The sequence below is a fragment of the Urtica dioica genome, chromosome 2 (genome assembly GCF_054948205.1).
Source record: "Urtica dioica subsp. dioica isolate 48M chromosome 2, U.dioica_male_clone48M_v1_H2, whole genome shotgun sequence".
In the NCBI taxonomy this organism is placed as follows: Eukaryota; Viridiplantae; Streptophyta; class Magnoliopsida; order Rosales; family Urticaceae; genus Urtica; species Urtica dioica.
In genome coordinates, this window is record NC_142757.1 from 38673571 (window position 1) to 38694644 (window position 21074).

A 21074-nucleotide genomic window follows, 5' to 3' on the forward strand; every position below is an offset into this window, starting at 1 on the left:
TATGGTTTGATTCGGTTTGATCGTGTCTTATTTGATTCTTAATAAATAAATCAAGATGAGCCCTATCCCATTGGCCCATGGATTCTATATGGGTCCATATCTATGTCCCATTGGAAAATAAATCAATATCAAATTATTTCTTTTTCCATGTTTTTAAATAATTAATAAGGCTAAGCCCATTTAATTAATTAATTTTAAAAACAATTTTTTTATTAAGTGGGCCCGTGGGCCCACTTGGCATCCGAGCTTAAGCCCGGACGAATCCTCGAGCCCACCTGCCACGGTGGGCTCGACAAGATTGCATGGACCGCGTGCCAGGAGGGCAACACAGCCCATGAGGCGCGGCAGCAAGGGGAGAGGCGGACAGCAAGCCCGCCTCTTTTGGTCATCGGCCCAGCCACCACGACGGGGTGGTTCCTCGGCCGTGGAGGCCCTCCTCCAGTCCGTCAAGTCTCCTCGTTGTGGGTCCGTCTCTCACCGATCGTTTTGAACTAGAACGTCGCTTGTCGGATTACAAGAACAAAAATAATAATACTTACAAAAACCTATACCTTTTGAATTTCGGGTTTACAAAAAATCTAGAAAGGCGAGAATAAAAAATATTCTACGCTCACCCCTGAATCACAATTCACAGAATCATATATTGAATTGCATGAAAAACATAATCACATATAATTTCATTCAAACCATATTAAATTTAATCACAAGAACGAATCGATTAATTAAGTAAATCAACTAGTTCTAATATCACTTGTTGGTGATTATGCACCCATATAACCATGAGAAAAAAATTAATTACGTTACTTAATTAATTAATTAAGGTTATTTAATAAGATCTAGATTTACTTTAATTAATATTAAGCATGAGTGCAATATCAAGCAACCGAATTAAACAAAAGAGTCATTAGAAAAACTTACGGGTTTCTCCTTAGCTACAGAAACTTTAATCGAGTTCTTCAAGATCCCGTTCAGAGCTCCAATAATTCGATCTTCTAGCTTTAGCTCTCACGATCAGATCTCATGCAATTGCTTTAGTACTCTCGTCGTATGGTACTCAGAAGATGATACTGTATTCTTCCGAAACGTAATCTCTCACTATGACTCAGATTTATGATTTCAGATCGTACCATGTTTACGAGAATGAAATCACGGTATTTCGAGGGAGAGGAAGATAGAGAATTTTGTCCGACACAAGGAGAGTTGGTCGAATTTTTTTAGCTATCATCTTGAGTGATTTTTGCTTTCTCTTAGACCCCTATTCATGGTGGTAGAACATAGATATTCTAGGAATCTCCTAGGGATATTTTATTCTCTTTTATTCTTTCCTATTTGTAGTTAAGCATGAGTCATTGGATCATGACTATAAATCCTATTTTTTTCTCTCATCCATCAGATCATAATCTAGGATATTTATTTCCTTATTTTTCTCATATATTTAAGGAATCTAGATATTTGAGAATAATGAGGACAATATCTTATTTCCTTATTTAATTAAGAGAATATCTCTATCATTATTATTCTCCTAGATATTAGAAAATTAATTATGAGAGAGAATAAATGACAATATCTTATTTTCTTATTTAATGGAGAGCGAATATCTCAACCATTAATATTATCTCTCTTATTTAACTAGTTATTTGATTTCTTTTCCACAAACCTAGCAACTAATTAAAGAGAGAATATTGAGTATTTTCTACCCAAAGTAGGCGCCCATGTTGATTGGTACTGGGCCGAGAAATTTCGAATTTTACAGTGTCCATAAGGCCCAACTTAAAATTCAATTAATTAATTACTTGATCTAACAATTAATAATTATTTCCACAATAAATATTTAATTCGGCAAATAGACAAATTTTGGGGACTATGAAACTAAACAATTTACAGCTGTGTGATTATAATAATGATATTCATTATTACCAGAGAGTTCTTATCCGTCTTTATCATAGTCGAATCGGGGACTATGAAGCTAGTAATAGAAGCTTAACAAATTCGATGAAAAAGACGAAATAGTCATTTCTCTTTTTTCGTCGATTCATTTAATCTTGGTCAAGTACTCCACTATGTAAGCCAAGACTGAACCCTCATTTATACTATAATTATATTTACTCATCGTGACGATCCACTGATATAGTCAGTTCGTAATCGAGATCCTCCAGGTTCAACCCGTATTGAGAAATGTCAATTATTCCGTTATACCTTTCTTGATACTTATATTCCCTAAGCACCATTGTTTCCCAAGCGAAAGTTTCTTCCGAACGTTACTTATTTCGAAAGTGCACGCGATCTATCGGTTCTGGAGTCAACCCTTAGGTGAGTGAACATTTACCTTCTTTCAGGAAGGCTGGATTCCGTATCTGTGAATCATTTTCCGCTCAGATCATATTCCGGATTCCCAAGACATAAGTTTAATAAGCATCTCAGTAGCCTTTAACGAATTAGTCAAAGAACCCGATTATATGACCTAGAAGTCCTTATCACTTCAGGATTTAAATCAAGTCTCATTGTGACCATCATAAGCGACCCCTGCTAGTATGTCGTAACAGTACTTAAACGACACCTCTACAACGAAAGTTTGTCCGAGTCGTACACTTACCACATGTGCAGAATGCTCCTACTAAGTGATCAACCTTCACTCATGTTCCACATATATGATTTTAGATTCAGCTATTCATGCATGAATCAATCATCGACTATGTTTTAGTTCACCTCGCCGAACTCGGATGCCCAACACGCGATCTATCGGTTCTGGAGTCAACCCTTAGGTGAGTGAACATTTACCTTCTTTCAGGAAGGCTGGATTCCGTATCTGTGAATCATTTTCCGCTCAGATCATATTCCGGATTCCCAAGACATAAGTTTAATGAGCATCTCAGTAGCCTTTAACGAATTAGTCAAAGAACCCGACTATATGACCTAGATGTCCTTATCACTTCAGGATTTAAATCAAGTCTCATTGTGACCATCATAAGCGACCCCTGCTAGTATGTCGTAACGGTACTTAAATGACACCTCTACAACGAAAGTTTGTCCGAGTCGTACACTTACCACATGTGCAGAATGCTCCTACTAAGTGATCAACCTTCACTCATGTTCCACATATATGATTTTAGATTCAGCTATCCATGCATGAATCAATCATCGACTATGTTTTAGTTCACATCGCCGAACTCGGATGCCCAACACGCGATTCAGTTTAATACGGAGATTACAAATTGATGAATGTTTGATAAATCTTTTATAAGAAATCACCGCTTTCAATTCAAATAGATAATAACTGTCAAACTTTATTTTATTAATAATTTCAGCGAGAATTACAAATAAAATCTTCTAGAATTGCTAACAAGTTCATGGTGACGAGAGTAACAGACAAACAAAATAAATAAAAAAAATGATGATAATCAAACTAAAACAAATTAACATAGAGGGGAGTTCCAAAGAATAAAGAGCATAACAGAGAAAAACCTTGGATTGTGGTGGTGGTGAGGACGATGAACGGTGGTGGAACAGGTCCCCTTCTCCAATACTCATTTTCTCACGACTAGCCAAATGAAAAAAACTCAAATCTAAAATAAACAAAACTTTTTTCTAAAGACTCCAATTCGTACAAGTAGTTTTTCAAGGTGTTTGCAGAACTATATAAGCCCTTGTATGGGATTCGATGGCTCAAAACGGGCTAAAATCACGAATTTCAAATTTGTTGATGTGGGCATGTGCGCAGTGCCCATACATATTGCACATTGCATTGGTGCTTGAAATGGCCACAATTTTTTGCTTTGATGTCCGATTCTCACAAATAAATATGCGTTGGAAAACTAAGAGTAAAGTCTATCCAATATATTGGCATAATTTATCTATAGCAAATCCCAAAATCATTCAGAAGAGTACGTCGTGTTTCTTGTTTCGCTATAAGTTGCCCAAAAGTAAATGAATCGTCTTGAAAATCTATGAAACATCGCGCCATGACCCAATCACGTCTTTAACATTGAAATATTCTCTCAAACCTGCAATTAACCCGAAAATACACTAAAAAATTATAATAAAAAATACTCAAGAAATCGAGATTATTCAAGCCCGAAGATAGGTGATTAACACGTATAAAACGTGCCTATCAATATTCAGGGACGCTATTTGGTCGACTAGATGGCTGACGCCAAGATGACGTCACTGGCCGGGATTTGGATTCATTGAGAAGGTTTTTCAAAAGAAATTGGTCCACAAGAGAAAGAAAATGGCTCATCTATTGTAGAGAGCTTTTTTTTTAAACAAAAAATTAAGCAACTAGCCAACTAAAACGTTAGGAATTGCTGTATAGCCAACATTTCGTAAATTGTAGGTAAATAGCCACAAACATGAGTGACATTTCTAGTTTTTCCTTTCATTGAAATAAAATGGTGGGGTATTTATGTCAATTTACGTGTGTAAATACATGAACGTGACTATTTACTTAATATTTACGAAGCGTTGATTATATAGTAATGTGAAACTGTAAATATGGCTATATACCTAATGAATTTTGTTTTTATTATTTCTAAGTGCCTTAGGCCTAGAAAACTACGTGTACAACGAAACTATAGAGAACTATTTTCTTAAGAAAAAAATTGAAAATAAATATATTGAAATACAAAGCAGATAATGTATGAAAATATGAACGGCATAGCAATAAACATGTTGAAAATCTTATACAATATTGTATTATAAGTGGCTGGCCAAATTACTGGTACTGATTTTTTTTTGTTTTTTTTTTTTTGGCTCAAGAAGACTGGTAGTGATCTGCTGGTCTCTTTGTGGCTTCGCTATTTGACTATTCAGCGCTAAAAGGAATCTTCATTTTAGTCTAATGCAACAAATCTCCTAAACGCAGTCATCTCCAAATCATACACTTACCATGTAAACACAACACGCAAATTGACTTGAGAGTCAAGTATCAGGTTATTAGTTATCTTAATTTATGGCCAAACAATTTAGTGGGCCAAGTTTAAGGTAGTCGTCATGTGAATGACGTAGCTGATTGTCATCTTCGCACACTCTGCGATAAACGGCCCAAATTAATCCATTCCAGACCATGCGCCTATAAAATTGCAAACCATTTACGTTTGCTCAGTACACAAGTTCACAATAATCCTCACTCGCTCACTAAACACGTACTTCATGGATAGCCACTTGAAAGATAGTTCACTCAGAGTCTTGCCACATCAGCATCGGTAGCTATTTGAAACTTTTATAAAATGTTGATTAAATAGCAATTTTATGAGGCGACTAGTTCGTCTAATTTTTGTAAAAATAAAGATGTTAATAGATTACAAATGTGCAGGTCGTGAAGGCATTGATTGATACAAAAATCATTGAGTTATAAATGAGACAAACTCGGAAGGATTAACAGCTTTGGACATCTCAGAGCGATTCGGAGGGAACGACGAAATCAGGGATATGCTGCAACACATTGTTGGTGATACGGCCGTGCCATCAGCTAACTCGTATTAAGGAATCAGAACGTTAGAAACTTTTCCCGGGTACGACGTCCTTGTAAAACAGAAATTTGATAACAATATATAAAAAAAAATTCTCAACGGTTTTGGGTCTGAATAATTAAACAATCAAGCACTCGTTTGACCCGGCCACTAAATTCACACATCGACGAGTGATAAAAAAAAAAAAAAAAACCAAAGACAAGGTTGAAAATACATGTAATCAATATAAATATTTTAAGTTTGCCTCTAGTCTAAAGCACTTTTAAACATTTTTACATGTGATCAATACGTGAATTGAAGCACTCAGATTTTACATTTTTGTCCTTTAATTTGAAAAATATTATTTTTATTTAAAAAAAACTGAATTTTCAGTAAATACAAATAATATATTCAGCTTTTATTGGTTTCTATTTTTAAAGGGAGCACTTAAGTATTTCCTTAATCATCTCCACATATTTAATTCATTTTCTATAATTATTTCGCCTCTCTCTCTCTCTCTCTCTCTCTCTCTCTCTCTCTCTCTCTCTCTCTCTCTCTCTCTCTCTCTCTCTCTCTCTCTCCACTGTAAAACTCTTTACTGAAAAAATAAAGGGTTCTATAGTTAAAATTTGTTTAAGTTAGCCATCTTCAAGTTTTATTGCTTTGATTTGGACGGGAATTTAAAATTAGGAAAATGGCTACTCACCAACTATTAACAAAACGTTGACTATTTCAAACTTTATGTATTTCAAGATGGCTAATTTGTTACTAAAACACCTTATAATATTCATTTTCTGGATATCATTATTTTTTTTTAAAAACTTTTACCCACTATCTTACATTAAGTACAAATAATGGTTGTGTTTGATATAACTTTTACAACTTATTTTTATCTTTTTTTTTTTTTTTTTTTGTAACTGTTTTAGTGTTTGGTAAAATATATTTTTCTAAAAGTTAATGATCGCTTTTTAGAAATATAAGGGCGAGTTAGCTAGAAATCGCCGCTTTCAAAATAATTCTCTTTTTTTTTACTTATTAAATTACTAACATACCCTTATTTAATATTATGTTATTATTAAAAATTATCACTGCGATTTTATATTATTACAAGCATATATGTCCCGCGCGTTGCTGCAGAATAATTAATATATTTTAGTCTGAAAGAAGAAATATATAGAGATATGTCCAAAAATATTTAGATTTGAAAAAACTGCATTTAAAGTTTTTTGAAAACATTTTTATCTTTCTGATATAAAAAAATCATTACGAATGAACACTACTTTATGCTTAGGGTCCAATATCTTATTTTTTCTTAAAAAAAAAAAAATTCGGGAAAAAATTCACAAAACAGTGCTTTCTACGGAATAATTAATGACTGAAGGAAGAAATATATAGAGATATGTTCAAAAAAAAAATTATTTGAAAAAAAAATGTATTTAAAGATTTTTTTCAGACATTTTTTTTATCTTTCTAATATAAAAAAATATATATTCCGTCCGAATGAACACTACTTTTCTTTAAGGTCTTATATCTTATTTTCTTAAAAAAAAAAAAAAAAAAAACCCGAAACGCTCTTCGATGAACATCTCCTTTATATAATAATAATAATGTTACTGAGTCATGTAAGCTGTTAAAATCTACCAGTGCAAGTGTTCAAGGAACAAATACATATATATATCTCTTTTTTTTTTTTAAAGCTAAACTTATGGTTCTTTTTCTTCTTACTGTGAACTAGATATATATATATATATATATATATATATATATATATATATAGATAGATATATATATATATATAGATAGATATATATATATATAGATAGATAGATAGATACATCGGGAAGTATGTATTATACATATAAATCTATCGAGCCCAACATCTAAAATATGGATCACTCACACACACAAATACATATATATATATATATATATATATATATATATCTTTTAATTAATAATTATTTATTAAAAATATATAAATTTATATAAAATTAAAAATTATAATTTTAAGTGACATACTATTGGTATGTATATATATATATATATACGAATTAATATATACATAATAGGGGAAATGGTTGTAATAATACTCAAAGTTTGGTCGAAATACTACTTATATACTCAAAGTTTTTTTTCTTTGGCAAAAATACCACATGTTACGTTATTCTGAGTCCGTTACTATTCGGACCGTTAAGTTCAAACAGAAATTATACGTGTAACTAAATCTGAAACTTTGAGTATTTTGCCCAAGAAAAAAAAAGTGAGTATATAAGTAGTGTTTTGTCTAAACATTAAGTATTTTTGCCACCATTTCCCCTAAATAATAATTGAAATTTGTAACTTACTAAGCCATTCCAAACATCACGTTTGTGATATAGCCAACGTTTGTAAACTTTTAGGAAAATAGTTAAACAGATGAGGTGACACTTAAATAAGCGAGCCAAATTTTCTATTTTGTCATTCCAACTATTTTTTTATAGTGATTCGTCACTTTCTCTCTAATACAGTTTTTTTTTCTCATCAAAACTTCAAAAATCCATATTTTCCTCATATGAACTCGAAAATTGAGTGATTCAAAATCCTACGGATTCGTAACGAGAAGAGCTTCAAAAATAGACTCATTGTGTTAGATGAAAAATCATGTCTACTACTATAGAATTCCGCTGGAGTTCACCATTGGTACATTAATTGTCGAATTTTTTAAATTATTTACATTTTTTTGTTAATTATAACATTTTTAATATTATGATATTTAAGTCAAATATAATTTAAAAATTCGACAATTAATGACAATTAATATACCAATTCTGAACTCCGACGGAATTCTATAGTAGTAGACATGATTTTTCATCCAACATAATGGGTCTATATTTGAAGCTATTCTCTCTACGAATCTGTAGGATTTGGAATCATTCAATTTCGAGTTCATAAGATGAAGATATTGATTTTTGAAGTTTTGATGAGAAAAAAAAGTATGAGAGAGAAAGTGACGAATCACTGTAAGTCTGTAACGTAAAAAAAACAGTTGGAAGGACAAAATATAAAATTTTGCTGACTTATTCAAGTGTCACCTCATTTGTTTGACTATTTTCCTAAAAGTTTGCAAACGTTGCCTACCTCCAAATTTTATAGTTTAGTTTTGTCTACAAATCTACAACGCCCATAATAATTATTTAATATAAAAAGAAAGGCCTGTTTTGATTTTTTTAATAATCATATTAACTTTACCAAACGCTAAATATGCTTATACGAGTAACATAAGTCAATTTAAAAACAATTCACCATGCACTTATCTGTTATTTAATACAACAGTTTTTTCTTGCAACATAATCTAAAAACAGTTTTTTAAAAGCACACCAATGCTAAACGGGCCCAATAATTTCAGTATTACTTACGGTGTATATATTCATTTCTTAGATAATTTTGTATTTAAATTCATATTGATTTGTAAAGAGTAATGTTTCTATGGCCATACAAAAAATCGGTGAAACCATAAATCGGACCGGACCATTTTTGTAGACCAACGGTCTGGTTCTAATACAATTTTACTGATCCGATTAGTATTTATATATAATAAAATATATCTCAAACGGTCCAAAAGTTGTCCGGAACGATTTCTAATTAAGAAACATATAATAAAAAAAAATATGTCAAAATGATCTGTTTTAAAATGGTCCGGTTTAAAACGGTCTACAACCGTCTAACGGTCTTAACTATCAAGTTTAAAATGGTTCAAATTGTCTAAAACAATCTAAAACCGGCTAAACTGTACCAAACTGTTTTAACCAGTTTGGCCAGGTCAGATTTTTTCTCTTATTAGCTCCCATCCTATTTTTTTTTTAAATCGTTTAGACCAGTATGGTTTAGTTTGTTTGACCGATTTCAAATCAAATCGAACCGTGCAGTTCTCTAAATGCTTTCACATCATAAGCGCTGTTTTTTTTATTTTTTTATTTTTTTTTAGTAAAATTCACTCCCATACTTAGTAATGAGTCAAAAAATCTTATCTACTCTTGAAAATAAAGTCGGAAAGAAAAAGTTATTTATATGGAAAGGAATTCTTAATCTTCTTTAGGGTATCTCATGTGTATATGCTTATGAACAAGCATGGTTCCGGTATACATTTTTAAGTAATTCGGAATATATAAATCCATATTGCTTTTGAAAAATAAATACATTAATAAGCTTATGCATATTGATTATAAATTAATAATTTTTTGTTTAATAATTATAATTATGAAACGATTTATAGTAGCTAAAGGTTACAGATAGAAGAACTAGTTAATCCAGTCTTAATGGTACACCCATAACTAAATACTTTCTAAAGTTTTCTCAACTAGTCAATGGGACAACATAATGGTAACTCTTGAAGGTTATCATCAATCATCAAATGAATGGAATATGGCTCTTAGTCTCTCAAATTCTCTAGTTTCTCGCATTAAAACTAATTCAAAGATTGATAACCCGACATCGATCAATGGATTCTCACGTGAGGTCGGATCAAATCTCTTCTAATAAATCAAACTTCATTTCCAGAGAAAAATATTTAAATTTCCTAAGCAAATGGTTATCAGTTAAGCACTCAATATTATGAATTTTTAACTTGTGGATCACATCTTTATAGCATGATGAGCTTGGAGGAAAGATTGACAAATGCTGCCAAAGAAGGAGATATCAACATGCTATACAGCCTAATCAAGGAGGACCCACATGTTCTAAACCGCATCGATGCAACACCGTTCTTTGAAACTCCTCTTCACACAGCCGCTTCGCTAGAAAATATCCATTTTGCAATGGAGATCATGAGGTTGAAACCATCCTTCGCAAGAAAGCCCAATCCCGATGGATTCACACCCCTTCACCTCGCTTTGAAAAATCAAAAAGAGAAAATGGTGATACGTCTAGTTGAAGCCGATAAGGACCTCATCCGCGCTCAGGGAAGGGATGGAGAAACTGCTTTGCATTTTGCTGCTCGGCACGAAAATATCAAGCTTTAGGAATATTTTCTATGGGCTTCCCCGGATTCAATTGAAGATTTGACGATTAAACGAGAGACTGCTTTACATATCGCAGTGAAAAATTGCAAATTTGGTGCTTGTATTTTCTTGGTTGGGAAGCTTCGAAATGCTGTCCATGGAAATTCTAGCCGCCAGGAATTGGAGATTATGAACAAGTATGAAGAGAATAAGGACACGGTATTACACATTGCTGTGAAAATGAATCAACCTGAGGTAAGTAGTTTTTATAACATAATAACGATTTATTTTTGTACGAGTATAAGAATTCTTATTATCAATACATTTTCAATTTTATCCTACTATTCATGAGGATAAACATTCATGGGATATAATACACTAATCCCACAATGCATGTTTGGAGTTATTATTCAGCGATTAAACAAAGTTGCATCCGGTATTTCAGGTTGTTCAGGAGCTATTAAAATGTAAAGCTTTTACGAATCTAGAAAACGCAGAAGGTTTATTGCCTTTGGATGTATTACAAACAGAGACACCTGAAAATAGAATATCAAGAGAAGCCATTAGGAAGATGTTGTGTGACGACAACGCTTCAAGCGCGATGTTCAAAGCAACGTCCCAGTTCGATTTAGAAGGCCAGCATTCAAAGGCTAGTGAGTCACGGTTGAGAATCTTCGTTAAACGCAAGGTGATACAGATTACGCGTAGCAGAGCAGACATGGGGAAGCATGTGCGAAGCGTGTTATTGGTCATGATGGTGCTGATCGCAACGGTAACGTACCAGGCTGCTATAAACCCACCAGGAGGCGTTTCGCAGGCCGACAATAGCAGCAGCGACAACTTGAAAGTGAATAATAATACTCATACTTATGCCCCTGCTGCCCAACACATAGCAGGGAAATCAGTACTACCTGGCCGTGCTTTCGTAGTCTTTCAGATCACAAACACATTGACGCTCTTTTGGGTAAGCATGGTTATTTGCTACCTGTTGCCAAGCGGTCGCGTCAGCATGGCATTGTTTTTCCCATTGTATCTCTTCCTTCTAGGTTACCTTTTAGCAGTCACATACATATCGCCCCGCATACCCATCGTTAAGAACGTGAACACGTTTGTACTTCCTATATTAATTGGTGTGTTTGTGCAAGGGATACTCGCCTACAACAGCTTTGATAGAGAACGGAAGCTCAAGGGATTAATGAAGCGTCTTTAATGATTGTATGATATATAGGAAAAGCCATACTGAGAGTGATACTATATCATGATCTTTGTTTTTCCTTTTCAGAATATTCACTTGCTTATATAGGAAAAAGATGAGTACAATTTCTGAGAATGTGTGGATAGACTCGTAGGAGATCATATTTTCTTATATATGTTTAGAGAAAGATCAGAGAAAACAATCCTAGCATATTTGCTTACATATGTTTAGAGAATGTGCATAGGCTCGTAGGAGATCATTTTTTCTTATATATGTTTAGAGAAAGAAATCATATGCGGTTATATGATTTTCCTTAATATTTTTTGTACACAATAAAATCAACTAAGCCTAACCAATTAAGCTTTTTATTTTATAAAACCAATTAATTAAGCTAAACACAAAGCAATTCAACAATCCTAGCAAACAATCAACCACAATTAATACAACTAATTTTAGTGTGAAAAATTCTAGAAGATAGAGAGTAAAAACCACTTACTAAATCTTACAAGGATTTGTTTGGTGCAACACTTGGACTTTTGAACTAGAGATTTCATTCATATTATCCCCATATAAAATTGGCAAAGAACTACCCATTCCAACTAGCATATTCAATGAACGTTTGATAATTTCACGAAAAGAGATGATGCAAATGGAAAATAAAAAAATACGTTTCATAAACCAAAGTAATGTGTTTCATATTTTATGTGGCTATAATTGAATCAAATTGTTACCAAATCAAACATTCTTAACCAAATGCTTCTTAGTATATCGATGTTAATTAACAATAAAGAGAGGAGTTTGGCCGAGTGCCTTTTGAGAGAATTAGTGTTAAGTGTGTTTTGAAATGGTTGTGACACCTTGTCCTTGTATATATAGACATTTCAAACTACACTTACATGTCCTATGATCCATGAATAATGAACCAATGAGCCATCATGGCTGAAATCGCACTACTCTCTCGTGTCATATATGACCGAAAATTCAGTTCAATCGTTGTGAAATGAAATGAACCAACGAGAAAATCAAGCACGCATTTAATTTGTTTTAATTTTTACTAAGAAAATAATAAAAAAATGACATGTGTCTTTTATTTATTTTGATCGAAATCACTATGCCATCTAAGGAACACCTGATCCTCATTACATGATTAACAACTGATCATATTTTTACAACTTCTTGAATCATAAGAAAATGGGGTGTGTAAATCCATTGATTACTCTTCACATGTTTAAATTATATTGAGCATTTTGACAATAGTAAAAAATAAAATTAATTGTTGGACAAAGTGACTCTTTTCTAGTTCAAATAATTCTCAACATGAACGCAATTCAGCATTTTAACAATTACGTTGCACACAAAGATTGGAACGCAATTATCACACTCGGTTGTCGATGAAGTAAAAAAAAAAAAACAAAAAAACAAAAGAGTGTGAGTGAGATTAGTCAAGCGTTTATTACTAAAATCATAACTAACTTCATAACGAACAACCCTATTATGGTTTTGTTAAATTCAAAAACAGTTGCTTCCGCAAACAAGTAGATCGAGAAATCAAATCTTTTAGTATCTCCAAATTCAACGAACTAAATATTATATATTTGTCTGATTCGCATGTGAAAATAGTGTTGCGAAAATCACAAGCTAATATAGAGCTAAAGATAGTTGATGGAGTTACTGTAAAAAAAAATTCATTAACAAGTCACAAAATTTAAACAAATAAATGCACAAAATTTCTAATGGATGAAGGGAAGGACTATGGTTCACGGGTTCACAAAACAATTTGGATTCGCTGAACTAAGAAAAGAAACAAGCTATTGAGGTTCACAATTTTTACTACTCATACTCACTTTAATAGAATTGATAGATCTCTCTCAAGCATCTAACAACCTAAACCGATACCGGAATTTTATCTCTCGATCTCAACTCCTAACAAGCACGGCTAGCATTAAAATCAAGTGTATTCACACGAGTCTAAAACAGCCTAGCTATATCTAGCCTAGGAATGTATTCTAGTAACCCAAAACAAAAGCACAAAAACCTAATCTTTCTCAAGCATTAGAGTTGAACATAAACCAAGCATGGGTCCATGACATTCATACAAGAACTAAGCAAAGTTTTGGATTAAGCAAAATCGATGAGGAAATCAACAACTTAGCAATTCTAATATCATGAATCCTACATCGTTATAAACCTGTTGCACCATAGCCCTACATGAGATTAGTTCATATTGATGACTATGACAATAATAATACACAAAGATGGACACAAGAACAATAAATCAAAAGACATCATACTTGAATTGAAAAGAGTAAGAGATAGAGAATAAAACACTGTTTAAGTTTGTAGCAATGGTAGAACTCAGCAACTCAATCCTTGTCTTCAAATTTGAGCCACAAAGTATGAACAACAACTCTGGAAAATTTGGAAAAAGGAAGAAAAAATAAAATATGAAAAAGGTGTTCTTGATAGATTCCACAGTATCCCATTTCTTGCATGACTTCCTCTGAAAGCATTTGTCTTTTTGAGGTTGAAGGGACTTGCTTTCGGAGCAATCTAGGCCTTCCAATCGGATCCAATGGCTGAAAATCACTAAAAAAATTGACGATAACGAAGTCTGTCAGGAGGACCGCGCGCCGCGTGCTTCACCTTGCGCGCCACGCAGTCCTTTTTTTTCTCTTCCGCGTGGTTCGCGCGTAAGACTCTGTATCTTTTGATGCAGATTTTTCACTCTGCGCGGCACACAAAATGGACCTCGCGGCACGTGGAGTTGAAAAATTTGTTTCCTTCGCTTCTTTTCTTCGTTTTTGCTCCGTTTTGACTCCGTTTAGCTTATTTTTTCATATTGAGACCCCGAACACTAGTAAAACCTACATAGACCTGAAAATCCATCAAAAACACTCTAAAAACAATTAAAGTCCTTGAGGACTCATTGGTTTTAGGTGCGGGAGATAGGTCTTTTACGCGTGATTAACGCACCTATTAAATCCCCCCAAACTTAAACCGTGACTTGTCCTCAAGTAACAAAAGAAAATGAGACTCATAAATCAAAAAGGAAGAAAGACAAAAGTACGTGGATATAATTCTAATGCTAAAAAATGCCTTAAACAACTTGTCAATGCCTTAACTCAAATTTATGGATTTATGTAGACATGAAAACCCACCATTTCAAGTTTTAAACCGACTACCAAATGTAATAGAAATCTTATGAGCTCATGTTACCTTAGACCGTTTTACAATGCTTACCGTCTCGTGAACTTTCGGAATCCGAGTCTCATAGTCTTACCAATTGCCATCAAGAGAACACAAAATCGAAAATGAATAAGAATTTGCTTTGATTCGACACACCCATATGCCCCTTCTTCTCATTTGCTCTCTACTAATGTGCACACATCATCTCTAGCTCGTCAATGAGGTCCTAAAAGGCTTGTAATGTTCAAAGTAAGGTCAAAGGTATGGAATAGAATTTTTAGTACCTCAAACATCAACCTTAGCGACTCAAATCTCACCAAAAATACAACCGTCACATGAAGTTCACTCACTCACCCATCCCCACGTTATTGGCATCAAATTTCGCCTAACGAGAACGTTTTACTTAGTATTTTATTTCTCATGTTTTCCCCCCAAACTTCGACTCAACAACAACAAGCGACAAGTCTCTAAAACAAAAACATAGAACACCACGCCAAAATAAAAATATATGACATAAATAAACACTTTTTATTTTATTTTTTTTCGGTACATAACAATATAAATAATCACCGGCGTGGTGTGTTTAGTGGACAATGTAATATGTAGAGACGAATCGAAGAACATGTCATAAAATAGAGAAAATTTCACTCAACCATGACACTCAAGAGTCACTAAAGTCAACGAGGTTCTTTGTGGGATTTTCAAATCATCGGCTCGGCTTTTTCTGACTAAGTATCAAGAATGGATAGGGTTTGGCCTTTTGTGACTGGGTTCTAAAAGATAAACAATTATGGGTTGCATTTTTGGCTTGACGGGCTATTCCTAATGCCTAAATCATCATTGCTAGATCAATGTGCACTCAATTTCACTTCGATTAGGGATCGGAGAGGGTTTTAGTGTGTTTGGTGTTCTCTTTCAAACGATCGGCTAGGCTACTCCTCAAGGTTTTCTAAGCTTCGAGACATACAAAATTTGGGTCTAATTTGGCAACAACCTAGCTCACTAAACTTCTTTCACACAAGGTAGTACATGCGTCTATTTTCACTATCTATGGCTTAAGATTTTAATAACATTGGCTATCACAAGTGGATCATTGGAAAATGAGCATAACTTCTACTAGAAACCACACAAAAATGAAATTAAAACATCCGATTTATGTTCAAAAATCACCCCCGCAAGACAAGAAAAACTCCCTCCCTCCCCCCCTCCCTCAAACTACAACACTACATTGTCCTCAATGTGAATAAAAACGGGAGAAGAGTACAAACCTCGCGGGGGTAGACAAACTCCCCTACTCGTTGTCGTCGTATTCCTCGTCCTCGTCATCGTTGCGTCTTCGGCTTCGGAAGGAACGTATTAGCTTGGTTCCCACGGAGGATAAAAGGGATAAGGCTCAATGAGGCTTTGTAGGTAAGCCGAGTAGACGGGGACATCTGGGTAGGCGCCGGTACTCGCATCGGGAGGGGGAGCGTACAATTGGTGTTGGCGGGACGTCTATTTATTGTATACACTCCGGTGGAATTCATCTCTCTCCTGCTCGCGCTCCCCGAAATCGTTGAGGAAAATCCAAAGCACGTTGGTCCTATGACCAAGGACATTGTCGTCGATGCGGCCCAATTGTTCCCCAAATTTTTGTATCATGGCCATTAATTCTTGATTGTGATTTCCCGCTGGTGGTCCTTCGGATTGGACAGGTGGCGGCGACTGCTCAAACTCGGGCTTGTCAAAGATGGAGGCGTTGAGGCCCACTTGATATCGCTCCGGGACATCGGTAAATCCCCAGGTGCTTGGGTGTGCTTGTCCATACTTCCATTACTGGAGCTTCATGATCTTCTCCTCGTTAATTGGGATGCCAAGCGGTGCGCTTGCTCGGAATTTAGAATTTTGAGCTTGGCGTCTAGGAAGAGTTGCGTAATTAGCCCGCCGTGACCAAGCGTGACATCGTTGTCACGTCTCGCATAGAACAATATGTTGGAGTTGATCTAGGGTTTAAGAAAAAGCTTAACGCTTCGCAAAGCGGCGGAATTTTAAAAATTTTCTTTTCAAGTAAAAACAGTTTTTACTAACCTAGACAAAGAGCAAGTACATATAAATAAAAACTATTATGAGCTAAGAAGTTTACTAACCTTTCTTGAAGCTTGAACTTTGAGAAGCTTTTGGAAAGTTGCAACGCTCGTCTCCTCGCAGCACGTCTCTCTTTCTTTCCTCGGCAACTCGAGCAACCACGATGGTTTCTATCACTAAATCACTCGAAATAAAAGGAATTAGTGAGTGGGCACTTTTAAACACTACGACTTAAGAACGAGTCTTGAAGTCGCAGAGCTAAACTCTAGGTCAAATGAGGACCTAGGTGCCAAAACAATAAAACGAAATTGAAGAGAGAGAGGATCGGCCAAGTCTAGAAAGAGAAGCTCTCAATCTCTAAAACTTTGGAATTAATTGAAAATGAGAAGAATGAGGCTCCTATTTATAGGAGAGATCTCACCTTCAATAAGGTAGTTTCCTCTTCTATAGAATGAGCCAATTTCCTCTTTTTTCTCTTGAGATGCTCGGCCAACATAGGCTTCATTAAGCCTTGGATTTGTTTCATATTTTGTTCCATGCCTTGCCTTGTCTCTCTCTTGGCCGAATTCCCTTAAGCATCCTCATGCAAATTTGTTTCCTCTTTTTCTTTTGGCAAGTATCTTGATACATTTATGCACAAAATATTCTCTCTTGCTTTGGGTATTATGGGCGCCCATATTGTCTCTAGAAGGAGCTTCTAGAAGCTTCTTCTTTTGTTCATGACAACATGAAAAAGGCCCATTAAGAATTTTCAATAAAATTCTTATGAAATGAAATTAATTCACAAGGCCCAATTAATCTTATTATGGCCGAGTGTTACTTGTCATCAAATGAACATGTCAAAAAATTTATTGACATTCATTTCATCCTATGTCTCAAAAGACAAAAATACCCTTCCGACAATTTTCGTTCTTGTTTTGTCTTAGCTTCCAGTTTAACTATTCCTAATCGATGTGATTCGTGACAGTGACCTCATGGATCCAAATGAACAAAGCTTGAGCTAAAATAATTGGACTCAAAAGTTCACAAACATTTTCCAAGTTTAGCTTAATGCCAACTGACTCCACTAAAGAGTTGACACTGAAAATCTCTCGGTTCAAATGAATTTATTTTCTACTCAAGAATTCAACCTAATTGTAATGAGCGGATCCACAGAATATTATCATTGTTTACCCTTCATGAATATCATCAGCTAGTCGGGATTTACAAAATTACCATTTTACCCTTCTAGTTGTTATTTCCTCAACTCCTTTGTCGCTTGTGAATAAGCACTACCAGAAATTTGGCCTCTAACTACTGCCGAACGCCGTAGTCATTTTAAATCCACTACAGTTTACTGACTGTCATCTATTGCACTGGAGTCTTATCTCTTTGATTATGACTCCAGTGTTTGGTCGTAGTGTATCTGTTTTATAAGACTGTAGTTAAAATATATAACTACATTGTTTAGATGTAGTCTTACTAGTGGCATCTATAAATACTACAATGTTATGTTGTAGTTATATAGAACTCAATTACATAAGATAAAAAAACTACAGTTTTAACAAGTAGTCTTAATTGAGTCAATTAGTCAGACTACGGCGTTTTTGTGGCATCTATTGCACTGGAGTCTTATCTCTTTGCCTATGACTCCAGTCTTTTCTGTTGAAGACTACATTTTTATAATGTAGTTGTTCAAATTTTGAGTCAATAAACACTACAGCTTTAAAGAGTAGTTATAATTAATTGAGTTGGACAGACTACGGCGTTTTTGTGGCATCTATTGCACTGGAGTCTTATCTCTTTGTCTATGACTTCAGTCTTTTTTTGTTGAAGACTACATCTTTTAGGTGTAGTTTATATTCATGAAGTTATATTTTAACAATATAGACTACATTTTATCTATGTAGAGAAATTCTTTTTAATAAAAACATATATTTAAATAAATAAATAAATAAATACATTTATATTAAACACAATAATAATATCCAAAAAATTCTCATATTTCATTAAATCAATAATAAATATCATTTACATAAATATCCAAAAAAACACCAAATAATGATTTCCAAAACAAATTCCAAATTGTACCTAATGAGTTCTATACATATAATATTCTAACTAGGATTGAGGCAATAGACATGGTATCTTTTCAGGAAAAAAAAGAACAATATAGCTTTTCATGAATGTGACCTGTAAGTAAAGTTTCAACCATGAATACTTGAGTTGATGTAAACAAAGCAAATATAAGAAACTTACTAACAGTTAATGGTCTAAGAAACAACTAGAGATCAGAGAAATTAACACATCACAGCATCGACAGCCCTGTGAGCAACGGCGCTTCCGGTGCCAAAGGCCATTCCTGCACAAACGGGATAAAAATAGCAGACACGTTCATTTACCAATTCACTGCGAAGATGATCTGTAATGCATAGATGAGATGGTTTCGGTTTGCGTCGAAGAATTCGAAGCATACCTTGAGCGATCGTGGATCCAATACCGCTTAGCATCCCACCACCACCGCCTTGTTGGACGGGAGCCGGGGGAGGTGCTTGATGAACTGCATCGAATCAGAAATTTGTTGATTAAAAAATTGCACATAGCTTTATTTGGTTTAATCAGGTATTTTTCAAGTAAAGCTTTTAAATCAAAGAATCTTGTATTGTAAATAATTATGATTTCAGTAATACACAGAATGAAGAGTAGATACCTGGGGCGGGACGGGGAGCAGCACGGGGTGCTGGGCGAGAGGCGGATCGTCCTGAGATAATAAAAAAATCCCATAAGAAACATTGAGTCAACGAAGAGAAAAATAGGATATTTCACTGCCATTATTGGCCAAGAAGAAATCTAGATGTGTTATTCCCTATTAAGTGAAAACAATCTGCAGCAAATCTTGTTTGGTAGGAAAATAAAAATAAAAACACGTAAAACCCTTGTTCCGATGCAGTTTTCAAAATAAAAACAGATTGTGAGTCTCCCTTTGAATTATAATGATGATATGAGTTGATGAGAATACAATAATGATGATGTGGTTGGGTGGCTAGACGATCGGATCGCTGCAGAAGAAGTACTCGATCGGGTCGTTTGAGCTGTTGAGCAAGACGGCGCCGATCCAGGCGGTGTCGCTGCTGGTGTTTGGGCCGTTTGTGGACTACTACCTGGGGGGAAGCTGGTGACGAGCTACAAGATGAGCTCGGGGGCGGCGGTGCTCATCATGGTGTCGTGCTCGCTGGCGGTGTTCTGCAACGTGAGCCAGTATCTGTGCATCGGGCGGTTCTCGGCGTTGTCGTTCCAGGTGCTGGGGCACATGAAGACGGTGTGCGTCCTCACCCTCGGCTGGCTCCTCTTCGACTCCGAGATGACCTTCAAGAACATCATGGGCATGCTGATGGCGGTCCTGGGCATGGTCATCTACAGCTGGGCCGTAGATTCAACTGTTGTGAATGTACCTTTCTTCCGGGAACAAATTCAACTGTTGGGCCTCCAGTGACTTCAACTGCAACAACTCCTGCTAGCTAAACCATACAAAATTGAGCTACAAGCTAAGAGTAAACTACACAAAACTGTTAAATTACACTTGTACTTATAAATTAACCGAATAGTCCTTCATGTACTGCATAACTTTCTTTGCCACAAAGACCAGAAGCAACAAAAAGATAAGGAAAAAATCACCTGGTAAAGATCAGCATATGTAATTTTTGGATGTTTGGCCTTCACGTCTTCTGAAAGAACAAAGTAAAATCACAATGAGAAGAGAAGTCGACGATTTTGGTTTCAACAAAGTAGAACTGACACGATGGAAAACTTTGATTCCCAAAAACTCGTCATGTCCTTGGAATTCCAGCTAATATGAACTCTATACATATCAATACTTGACAACCAGAAAATTTTGAACTCTCAGACAATGATCTCATTCTCCAGTCATATTCATTACTCTGCAACCCCAACAATCTAATATAGAGACATAATCACCATAAATTAAACGAACTACAAAGAACGAAATCTCACCGCAGAAATTAATTGCAATCTTCAAGCCACTATTTGCACCATGGCTCAACTCATGTTCGTTCCTGATAGAACCATCCGGACCTCCAGTCTTTGTGTTAACATCATAAGTTCCAGCATCATTCCATCTGCAGAAAGGAAAAGAAAGTTGATAAATAGCAGTACTGTTCTTATCTAGTACGATATAGGTCATGAATGAATTTTTCCAGGCTCCAAACA

General features: G+C 35.0%; 2 pseudogenes across 1 annotated transcript; both read left to right on the top strand.

Annotated features, from left to right (window-relative positions):
• Positions 1-5323: 5323 nt before the first annotated feature.
• Positions 5324-16733, top strand: LOC149404655 (ankyrin repeat-containing protein BDA1-like; annotated as a pseudogene). The gene is made up of 5 exons (XR_016295554.1): positions 5324-5510; positions 10072-10678; positions 10869-11327; positions 16215-16438; positions 16499-16733. The product of XR_016295554.1 is annotated as an ankyrin repeat-containing protein BDA1-like (transcript).
• A 2968-nt stretch (positions 16734-19701) lies between these two features.
• On the top strand, positions 19702-20340 carry LOC149404656 (UDP-rhamnose/UDP-galactose transporter 2 pseudogene; annotated as a pseudogene).
• Positions 20341-21074: the final 734 nt, after the last annotated feature.